At 36.1% G+C, this 11,309-nt stretch overlaps 1 long non-coding RNA gene across 1 annotated transcript; it reads right to left on the bottom strand.

Moving 5' to 3' along the window:
- Positions 1–6,600: 6,600 nt before the first annotated feature.
- On the bottom strand, positions 6,601–9,547 carry LOC146915788 (uncharacterized). The gene is made up of 2 exons (XR_015014765.1): positions 8,912–9,547; positions 6,601–8,797 (listed from the first exon to the last, which is right to left on the bottom strand). It is a non-coding gene; the product is annotated as an uncharacterized LOC146915788 (long non-coding RNA).
- Between the last annotated feature and the right edge of the window lie 1,762 nt (positions 9,548–11,309).

Below are 11,309 nucleotides of genomic sequence, written 5' to 3' on the forward strand. Positions count from 1 at the left end.
AACTGTCAACTTAAGATGTTGACATTTGTCAAGATCCAAAAAGGTATAAAGAAAGGGTTTCACCTCTCCCTTTCATCTTTCCATCTCTATTGAATTTGTACTGTTCCCTCTTCTCTTTCAACAAGTACGCATACGAAACTCCATTACCAAACCTTCAAAACTCATTTTAGGGTCTTTGCATGAGAGCTTGAACCAAGCAGTGACTAGCATAAAAGAGTACTAATCTGGGAGTAGTTTGATCATCCCTGTCCCCATTTGGTTGTTCCAATTGTGGCTTCTAGCCACTTTTAGGACAAAGTTGAAAGTTTTCCTTCCAAGTGTTTTTCAAGAGGCATATGACAATAGGTCGACTGAAGGGATAGGCCTAGCCATGCTTCGATGTGAAAGCACAAATTCCAAAGAATTATTCACCATTGCTTATAAAGATTTATTAGGGTGTGATGTGTTTAGCCCTTCATAAGCCCCATTCACAACTACAACCTATGGGCCAGATTGGTTCACTAGAAAATTCCCAGCAATTAAGGTTGAAGATGAGGCAGAGACAAACGCATTATGGCAAGCCTACTTGACTCATACCTTCCTGTCTAGCAGGATCAAAGTTACTGACTCTTTTGGATTATGTGGCTATCAGCCAAACCTGGTTGCAAGACAGTTTGGTTCGGTGCAACCAAAACCTAGCTCTTTATACAAGTGTTCAAATGATTTAAAGAAGGACAGAAGAAACATACTTGGGGAGTACTCCTTCAACAAATTCAAGAGCAAACACCTATCTTCAAACCTGCCCCCTTTACATTATCATATGCATGCACTGAAGCGTTTTCTAGATGGTTGCAAAAGTATTATAGGCAGCAAGCTAGTCAAGTAGATCCAGATACTTTGCTTCCTCAACTGATATCTTCTTTTCACATTGTGTAGAAACATTCGAAGAAGAACAAAAGTATGCACATTGGAGAAATTCAAGCTTTCCAAAAGTATTTTCAATATGTATATGATCCTTTGCATCTTAGCCGGACAGTTTATTATGCTGCTAAAACTTTGAGAGATAAAATTAATGATAAAATCCCTTTGATGCATTTTCCTCCTTTCACTCCCAGTAAATATCTTTTTGCCTTACATTTCGAAATTGAATTTCCATCACTGCAAACTAGTAAATTGGCGTTGGCTTTTAGGCCACCGTATCCAAAATGGTTGCCTTGTAACTCATTATTGGGAATGAAACAAAGTTTAATAACCAAAGAAAAAGATAAGGTTACTCCGGCTAGATGTAACATACACATTTAAAGGTCGGCTTCACTTATGTCTTTACAATTCCTAGAGCAAGTAATTAGGTTTATAGAAAATACTATTTATCTATTCTTTTATGTGCTTGCAGCCATTCCTTTGGAAGTGGGAGATGAAGGAGGAGATGATGATGTAAGCGCCAAGACACGATCAAAATCCAAAACAAGGACATCATATAAGAAAGGGAAGACCTCCAAGTCAGAGAAAGATAAGGTATGAAACATCTTTTCCGTCTTTCTTCCATATTTCGACGGACAATATCTTACTTGGCTCTATGATCTTTTTCAGGATCGAAAAAGGAAAGGTAGATCTACCTTTGAGCCATCTTCATAGAGGGCCAAAGATTCAAAAACTGAGGACAATGTAAGTTTCTTTTTCTCGATTGATTTTTTAGTATTATATTCTAAATGACAACCTTCTAATATCAAACTTTGCATCTTTATAGCCTGCTGTCTCATCTGATGCTGTCGAAGTTGCTAATGTTTCTGAGGCGCCAATGGACAAAGAACGTCGAAAGAAAAAGAAGCAGGAGATCTCAAAAACGGTTATCAAAACGATACCTATTGAGAAGTCTCCAGACCAAGCAAGTGCCAGGAAGAAAAAACATGGTCACAAGGATTCAAACCCAGCCAGTGCCCATTCCTGTGTTGGGGACAACGTTTTAAAGGTACCTTTAGAACAAAACTTGTCAGATCAATTTGTATTTCATTTCTTTTTATAGTACCTTTTAACATTCGAACACCTTGTTGTCAGAGTATCAAACATAACAATACTGATACATCCAAGCAGGCAATGCTTCATTCCACCGACACTCTAATGGTAGATCCCATTTTGGAAGAAGACGTAGGTATTGAATCTAGTCCCCCAGTGGCAAATCACATCCTTGAGATGAACTCTTCTGATCAACATCAGGACATATGTGTCGAGAGTTTAGATGATGATCAATCAAAGGGTGTTGATGATCAGGACATTACTGAAGGCTTGAATCTCGGGGTCCATGATGACTAGAACACTGTTGCTATTGGTGAACAGAATGATAGTTCAGGCAACGTGTGTAGGAGTTATTATAACTCACCAAGGACTGCTACTCCAACAGCCAAAACCAAAACATCAAGCATGAGCATAAGTCTAGAGTAGCTCGATAGGATCGAGAAGATCAATCCCATTGAAGCATTCTACTTGATGATAAGAAGTGGTGCTTTTTTCTCCAAAACCACTGAAGGGTCTTCAAAACACCTCTAATAATGATTTGTCAGAGACTTCGAAAGAAAATCTCTTAGTGGAGCTTCGAACCAAAGTGCTAGAGGTGGACTTGTTTCAAGCCATAGAGAAGGATGCTAGCGTCATCTCTTGGATAAAGGAGCTACTTCATAAATTGAGCAAAGCTTATTTTGGTTCAAAATCCCAAGAATTTTCCCAGAATCTGGAATCTCTCATGGATGATATCGCTCTAAGCTTTCAACAAAGAAGGATTGAACAGTCTAAGCTTGAACATCAAACTAGGCTTCATGATCAACTTGTGGCTGAAGTTACCATATTTCGACAAAAAATTGTCAATTTTCGACAGGAGATTCCAGATGCTAAGTAGAAAGTGGAAGAAATTGATTCTGCCATTGCTATACATGAGGAAGAGATCAAAGCCTTAAAGCTACAAAGAGCTGATGTCCTAGAAAAGGAAAGCATCATGCAAAAAGAAGCCAGCCTTGCCATACAGAAATTCAAAGAATCACAAGCATTCAAACAAGAAATGGCAACAATTGACAAAAGTGGGAAGGTTCTCGACGAGAAGTTAGCTGTGTCTAAAGGCAAACTCAACAAACTCAAGTCTGAGTTTGTGATTTAAAACAGACTTTGTAACTCTTGTTTTATTTTTTCGCATTCTGTCCTTTTAATTTATTTTAACTTTGGATTTAAAACGGTACTAAAAACCGTTTATTTATGGCTTTATTTCTTTATATTTTTATTAAACACTTTTATTTGCCAACTTATCATCCTTAATTACAATATCTTCTGTCAAGAATAATTTTCAAAATAAATTGTAATGATGGAAACTAAAATGTTTCCTTGCTTTAACTACTTAAGTTAAAACTGCATATAAAACCGTAAAGTTTTCTTATTAATTAAAAATGTTTAGGGAATTAAAAAAAACAATTAAAAAACCTTTAAATTTCCCTCGTTTCACGAGATAGAAGCTTAGACGCCATGCAGCACGTGTCTTTATCTTGAAGGTGGAAACTATAAAGTTAAACTCCTTTTAACTTCTTTATCCCTCTCTATATATATCATACCTTCTTCTAAAAGTTTACCATCTTCTCAATCTCCCTCAAGCTTTTTGTGCAGAAAAAATGAAACCTTTTCTCTCTTCTTCATCACCATTGATTTCTTAGGTGACGGCGTACTTACCCTCATTGCCAAAAAGATTGCTTCTCATAGTGTTCGTGACCTTGCTCATTTTATGAGGACAAACAAAAGGCGTGCAAACATATGCAGGTCTCGTGATGTCTCACGGGCCTTTGGTGATGATTGCTCCAAATTACTCATTGACCTTCGCATGACCCATGCTTAACTTGATTTCATTGACCGTCTATTGAACTACGACAACCTTTTGTTCTGCATCCTTAGGTCTACCCAGCACATGTTACATAGCGAACCATGCTTGGACGAAATAGATCGTTTGCTGAGAAACGCCATTGACGTGGGCTCTTGGGCTGCTAAGTACTATCATCTCTTGATGAAAGTTACTTCTACTCAACCTCTCGATTTGGATTAAGTCTTAATCAATTTTTGGGTTCTCTTGGAGACTCGCAGCCTTCGACGTTACTAGATGGAAACAGCCAAACACGCCTCAGTTTCTCCAACGCATTTGAGCAAAACTCCTTCTGGAGTGTTTTTGAAAAATTCATTCCCTACAATTACATAGTTCAAAGCTCTATATTTAATTTTTCGACAAGTTGTTCCATTAGGATTTTCCAAATAATTAACAATTGGCTTTCGCCAATCATTATCTATTAAATTTTTAATAGCAAAAATTTCTACATAATTCTTACCTTGTGCGCGTTCGTCTACTGCTACTGCCCCCCCCCCCCCCCCAAGTTTTGGTATTAACAATTTCTTAGAAGGCGCTTCTCTCGAACCATGCTTATCTTTGATTTCGATCAATTCTTGCTTTTTTTCTTTTAAGGCTCTGTATCCTGAAGCAATCTGGGCTAAGTCATTTGCTTCTTGATTCTATATCTGGGGTATATGTTGGATTTCAACGTGTGTGAAACGTTTGAGTAATGTATTTGCAACAACGAAATACATTATCAAATTTTCTTTAACAAACTTGTATTCTTTTGATAATTGTTTCACAACTCACCCTGTATCTCAACGCATTTTACCCCCAGCTCGAGCAAAATTTCAAACCCAGTTATTAAGGCTTCATATTCAGCCTCAATATTAGAACATAACTGGTTTAGTCGAAACTTAAATTTCATTGGAATGTTCTTTGGTGAAATGATCATAATTCCAATTCCAGTACCATTCTTATGGCTGGATCCATCGAAATAAAGTTTCCAAGGTTGGTTCTCAACAAAACTTAACATTTCTTTCACTACTGAATGATCAGCAATGAAATCAGCAACAATTTGGCCTTTAACATATTTCAATGGTTGATAGGTCAATGAATATTCTGTAAGTGCTATGGCTCATTTACCAACTCTACTATGCAAAATTGGTTTTGACAATATATGTTTAATTATATCAAAATGAGAATAAACATAAACATCAACAGGCTTTATATATTGCTTAAGTTTTGTACAAGAAAAATACAAACAAAGGCACAATTTCTCAATTGGATGGTACCTTATTTCAACATCATTTAACACCCTACTAAGATAATAAATGGCTCTTTCTACGCCATTTTCATCCTCTTGTGCTAACATACTTCCTATAGTAAATTTAGATGCTGCTATATACAATTTCATAACCCTATTCTTAAGAGGAAGTGAAAGAATAGGAGGGTTAATTAAATAGAGTTTAATTTCTTCGAAAGCCTTTTGGTGCTCTGGTTCCCACTTGAACACATCTTCTTAGATTTGATATAAATCTTCTGAAAAAGTTAATATTCCCCAACAAACACTGCAACTCTTTCTTTGTCGAAGGCGCTTTCGTTTCCAAAATTGTCTTGGTTTTGTTCTTATTGATTTCGATTCCTTTCTTATGAACAACAAAACCTAAAAAATCATATGCACAAACACAAAATGCACATTTTAGTGGATTCATTTTCAATCCATATTGCCTCATCCTTTTGAATGATTGACGAAGGTTATTTAAATGATCATCCTCTAATGATGATTTTAGTACAATGTCATCTATGTAAATTTGCATAAATTTTCTTATGAAATCATGAAACATAGAATTCATTGCTCTTTGGTAAGTAGCACTGATGACATGCTGTCATTACATAATTTTTAGGACTTAATTTTATGTTTTGATAGTGTTCTGAGAAATATTGAGTATTCAGGGGGTGTTAAAATCACGAAATTTGGAAGACTTGAAAGCCACCAATCGTGGCGCATTTTTCGCCATCGTGATACGATTTTCTCTTGGCAGAAGGCATGTTTTTGAAGCAGTGAAATCGTGATACGATTACCCATGGTGTGCTACGATTATAGGAAGGATCTGGAAGGAATCTAGGGTTTAATGTCAAATCGCGGTACGATTTCTCACTATCGTGACGCGATTTTGGGTGCAGCCAGACTTGCCTATTTAAGCTGAAGTCAGTTCCAAACATAAGGGTTACGATTTTGGAGAGCAAAAGTGCGATTTTGAGACCTGAAGACTGCTAGAAGGGCGACTTCATCCTCCATTACTCAGTTCATGTATGTTTTTATTATTGCATTGATTATGCTATTTGTAAATTCGATTATGAGTAGCTAAATCTCTCAGAGATTTGGTCCGAGATGAATCTATGTAACCCTAATTGATCCATGTTGCTGTGAAATTCTATTTATTATGAATGATAATCTAGTTTTTATTCAATTCAATTATTATTAATGCTTTTTATATCTTGATCACTGTAGACCAAGATTTTCGGGTGTCAATCCATTGATTGGAATTGAACCTTCAATCTACCGGACTTGCTCGATTTTATTCTTGGGAAGGGAAAAAGAGATTGAAAAACCCTTTTTGGATCCGGGGGTAGGTTACGATTCGGGAAGGTGTTAGGCACCCGCGTCGTTCACGGTACTCCGTGAGAACCTCTTTCTAACTTTATTTTTATTTGAAAATTTGTTGTTTAAAGTTGAAGTGAAAGAATGGAGGGAGAAGAAGTGGGAGTTTTGGTTATTTTTATTTAATCGATTTGAAAGGAATAAAGCCTCTGCCTACGTACCCTTAAAAGGGATCAAAACCGCCGTAGTTCGTTCTTATAAAAATATTTTTTGTTGGTTAGGTTGATTTTAATTTGATTTGAAAATGATTTTGAGAAGGGTTGCGAGACCTCAAGGTATAGAAGAATAAAATAGAAGTGAGGTTGTTTCATTTTATTTGAGAAATTTGGTCTAAGTTTGATTAAAGTTCATTTAGGAATTTGATTAAGAAAACAAAGGGAAAACCACTTGGATTTGGATCCAAGGTTTATTAAGAAAACAATTTGGCTTTTGCTTATTTGATGTTTGAGATAAAAAGGATTTTTCTAAACTAACGGAAAGCGAGCGTAACAACGTGAAAAATAAAGCGAGAGTAAAGCAACAAATAAAGTGATATGGTGTCGGTGCTAGTGTCGGTGTGTGCAATTACTAAGCTATTACATACCATCCTAGGGGCTTTCTAAAGCAAGAAAAAGCTCAAAAATAAATTACATCAAATGCCTAAAATACACACTAAGATATTGGAGAGTAAATAAATTGCAGGAAGAAGAAAAATGCAAGAGATTATGCTAGAATTAAAGCAAGCAAGATAATAAGAAAGCTTAGGGGTATGACATAATAGAATGCATGATGTCAAAATTTTAAAGCAATGCATGAAATATAAATTGAAATACTAAAGCAAAAATTAAACAAGGGATATCATGGAGTAAAAAGACATTTGAAATGCATGAAATAAGAGTTGAATTTTAAAGCTAGGTTGTAAGAATGTTTGATGAAACCACAACCAAAAGATGCATAAAATGATTGTAAAACCAACATATAAATTGACAATAATGCATGATGTTGAGATATCAAGGAAAGGCATGAAATGATTTATTGAAATATTAAAGCAAAGTTAACACAAGGTGTTATAGAGTAAAAAGATTTATGATGCATGAAATGATTTTTGAGCCCAATATACTAAAGAAGTAAAAATGCATGATATTAGGTGTATAGAGAAAAAACGTGGGAAACAAGTTTTTAAAACAAACATTAGGCAAAATTAACTACAAGGTGCATAATGCAATATTATAGATGATGTAAAAAGCGAAATGCAGCAGACTACCAGATCATAAATCGAAAGAGGCATGAAGGCCTTGTGTGTAAAAGTTAACTATGCATAAAAACATGATATGAAGCCATTGAGAATATGCATGGAATAAAGTGCTACGGTACTTAGAATGAAATAGACACAAAGAGGCATAAAGGCCTTGTATGCAAAAGACTAATTATATGTAAAAAACATGATATGAAAGTATTAGGAATATGAATGAAGATAAAGTTTCAAGTCGCTAAACCATATTAGAAAATGCATGATGTTCTATGATTGTAATGATTAAAACGTTTTAACAAACATATGAAGCTTAAAAGAGGAGAATGCATGAATTCTATGATTTACTATGTATGCTGGAAAGAAAATGCAGCGAGTAACACAGGAGGGAACAAGTAGCAGGAACAGGGGTGCAGACAACAAGCAGGCAAAAAAAAAAAAAAACAGCAAGGAACAAACACATGGGCCTGGAGCGGGTTGCCTTGACCCATGGGTTATAGTTGGGTTAAAAATAGGAAGGCAGTATAAATGGAGAAACACAAACAGAACCTTCTTTCTTTCTTCCCTCAAAACGTGTTGTCCTTTCTTTCTCTCAATATTTTCTATAAAAAAAAACACAAGAATAGAAGATGATCTTCATCTTCTCCGGTGAGATTTATAGCTCCGGCACGGTGGTCGGCCGGCGGCGCCACCGCGTCGGAATTCAAACTTCGCCGTTTTTTTTTAAAACAAATAACATTTTCTAACTTCCTTTTCCCTCCTCTTTGCAAATATCAACTTAAAAATTCCATAAAACCAACACAAACTACTAGATCTAAAGAAGAAGCTCGGATCAAAGAAACAAAATACCTCTCTAAAACGGTTTGGAATGGCTCGGTTTGCTCCTCCTTTCACGATTCTGAAGCTGGTGTTGTTGTTATTGTTTGAGGATCCTTGGCCGAATTCTTTCCTCTCTGTTACGGATCCGGAATCAGCTTCTTCTTCATCTCTTGTTTCTTACCTTGTTCGATCTAATTCCGTAAACCCTTGAGGCCGATTTAGTTGTTGTAAAACGTGATGGTGATGCCGGCTGAAGCTAAAGACAAAAACAGCTTCGTATTGATGTCATTGTTGTTGACTGAGTTCTGACAATCAGTGTTGTTGATGTGTGTTTGCGTGAGGATTATGTGTGAAACGGTATGTGTATTACCTTGCTGGAAACAGAAATTAGTTATAGTATTTGTGGATTTGGGTGAAATCGAAAATGATATATTATGTAATGGGTTGTGAATTGATTTTTTTGATGATGATGAGTTTGGTTTTGTGGTGTAATTTCGAAAATCACATTGTTACTGTTAGGTTTGTGTTGATGTTACGGTGTAAAAGAAACTGGAGAAAAAAGTGATTGTTGTTCTTGAGAAGCTTTGAATCTGAAAGCTTGTTCTTGAGAAAGTTGAAAGAAAAAATGCTTTTGATCTGTTTATGTGGAGCTGCCGCAAATGAAATGTGTTTTCTCTAGTTTTCAGTGCAGCCCCCTTTGCCAATGATTGGCAACACTACTTATAGTAAAAAACTAGGTTATGAAAGATGAATGGACTAAAGACCAAGTTACCCTTGAAGAAACTTGGAGACAAAGGAAAGAATTAGATGCTTCTTGGACCAATTAACAAAGGACACATGGATTTGAGACAAAACAAGTTATTAATAAAACAAAATAAAAATGACATTAAAAGCAAAAAGAATAAATGGTTAAAATGAAATAAAATAAAATAGAATTGTAAAATAATATAAAAGTGATAAAAAAATGTAATACAATTTAAAGTTGTCGAAACTTCGACTGAGACGACTAAAACTCGCGGTGGTTTTAAAACACGAACAAAACCTTTTAAACAGTTTAATCATACGGACAAAAGGAATTTACCTAAAAAGGTCAATTTATCAAAGAAATGAATAAAAGACTTTAAAAGCACGCGTAAAAATTTAAAATGTCTAAAAAAAACAAATAAAGCGATTTTAACTAGATAAAGTGCGAACAAAATTTTATTTGCAAGAGAAAAGACTTTAAATTATTAAACAACGACTGAAGAAATTTCAACCGGTTAAGGCGAAAAGAAGAGAAATTGAGCCGTTTTAAAATACGGACAAAATAGGTAAAACAGAGCAAAGTGGTCAAAATTTGGGGTATGACAGATGCCCCTATTTAAGTTTCTTCGTCACGAAGATTTGAAAGAAGACTTTTAAATCGATGGGTCGAAGAGACTTAAATACTTAAGTACATCAAATTTTGACCAGTTGAAATGCTGAGAATGCAATGCTTATGAATATAATGATATGAATGCATGTGTTGCAAGTATGAATGCAAGGACTGCGAAAATAAACTGACTGGGGAACAAACTGATAGGTATCACTGGGGAGAAAAGACTGTCTATTACCGACTTCTGTGGTAAAGACGAACATACAGAAGATAAAGCTTGAACGGAACATAAAGCTCAGACGGAAGATAAAGCTTGGACTGAAGATAAAGCTCAGACGGAAGATAAAGCTTGAGACGGAAAATAAAGCTCGAGACGGCAAATAACGCTTGAGACGGAAAATAAAGCTTAAGACGGAAAGTAAAGCTTGTCCATTACCGACAACCCGTGGTAAGGACGAAAGTACAGAAGATAAAGCTTGTCTATATTGATTAGTATTGATAAAGCGATTATTGGATGGGATCTACCACTTGAACACAAACTGATTGGTGACATTTATGAATTAAACACCTTGAGGATGACCTTTTTATGTATTGGATTAGTGACGCCTCTTGAACACAAGCTGGGGACGACATATTAAGGGAATGACAGGTAAACACAAGCTGTCCGTGGTTTGGGACTGACCATTTGAAGCAAAATAAACGTTTGCAAGAATCCACTCGGCTTTTGAGGAAAGGTTTGCGAGAATCCACTCGGCTTTTGACGAAATGTTTGCGAGAATTCACTCGGCTTTTGAGGAAAGGTTTGCGAGAATCCACTCGGCTTTTGACGAAATGTTTGCGAGAATTCACTCGGCTTTTGATGAAGGGTTTGCGAGAATCCGCTCGGCTTTTGACGAAATGTTTGCGAGAATCCACTCGGCTTTTGATGAAGGGTTTGCGAGAATCCACTCGGCTTTTGATGAAGGGTTTGCGAGAATCCACTCGGCTTCTGATAAGAGGTTTGCGAGAATCCACTCGGCTTTGTAAACATTTGCGAGAATCTACTCGGCTTTTGATAAAAGTTGGCCAGAATCCACTGGGCTTGGTAAGAGTTCGCCGGAATCCACCGGGCTTACAGTGAATGACTTCTCTGGACCAGACACACTGGGGTAGACGCTTTTATGAGATACAGTTGAAATAAGACACGAGGTGGTAAATGCAATGATATATAAATGATATTTGTATGCAAGCAATATGTGCATGAATGTTTATATGCATGATTATATGCATGAATGAATGTACGAGTGAAACTTGTGTGACTTGTATGACTATATATAACAGGTGAACTCGATGAAACAAAACAAGACATGTGAGATGGGGGATGGAAGGACATTGCAGTACAAACACTCGACAATCTTCATTGGGGATAACATTA

Source organism: Medicago sativa, chromosome 6 (assembly GCF_051527215.1).
Source record: "Medicago sativa cultivar Bolivia chromosome 6, Bolivia_mono, whole genome shotgun sequence".
Classification (NCBI taxonomy): Eukaryota; Viridiplantae; Streptophyta; class Magnoliopsida; order Fabales; family Fabaceae; genus Medicago; species Medicago sativa.